The sequence below is a fragment of the Bison bison genome, unplaced genomic scaffold (assembly GCF_000754665.1).
Source record: "Bison bison bison isolate TAMUID 2011002044 unplaced genomic scaffold, Bison_UMD1.0 scf7180017864529, whole genome shotgun sequence".
Taxonomy (NCBI): domain Eukaryota; kingdom Metazoa; phylum Chordata; class Mammalia; order Artiodactyla; family Bovidae; genus Bison; species Bison bison.
This window is the reverse complement of record NW_011495079.1, coordinates 1,609,305-1,609,777: the sequence shown is the minus strand read 5'-3', so window position 1 is coordinate 1,609,777 and position 473 is coordinate 1,609,305. Positions and strand designations below refer to the sequence as shown.

The 473-nt window shown below is 35.9% G+C and overlaps 1 protein-coding gene across 1 annotated transcript in view; it reads left to right on the top strand.

Moving 5' to 3' along the window:
- Positions 1-473, top strand: part of LOC104982268 (melanoma-associated antigen 9-like) — a 5,745-nt gene that overhangs the window by 716 nt on the left and 4,556 nt on the right. The gene's annotated exons all lie outside the window — the stretch shown is intronic.

Genomic DNA, 473 nt, shown 5'->3' with positions numbered 1-473 from the left:
TAAAACTGAAGCTGCAAAAAAAAAAAAAGACAATCCAATCAAAAAATGGTCAGAACACCTGAATAGACATTTCTCCAAAGAAGACACAGATGGCCAAAAGGTACATGAAAAGATGCTCAATGTTCTTAATTATCAGACAAATGCAAATAAAAACTCCAATGAAGTATCATCTTACACTGGAAAGAATGGCCATCATCAAAAAACCTACAAAGACTAAATGCTGGAGAGGGTGCATAGAAAAGGGAACCCTTGTACACTGTTGGTGGAAAAGTAAATTGGTATACTCAATGTGAAGAACAGTATGGAGGTTCCTCAAACAACTACAAACAGAACTACCATATGATCCAGCAATCCCACTCCTGGATATATAACTGGAAAGGAAAAAACTCTAGTTTGAGAAGATACATGCATCCCAATGTTCATTGCAGCACTATTTATAATAGCCAAGATATGGAAGCAATGTAAATGTCCAT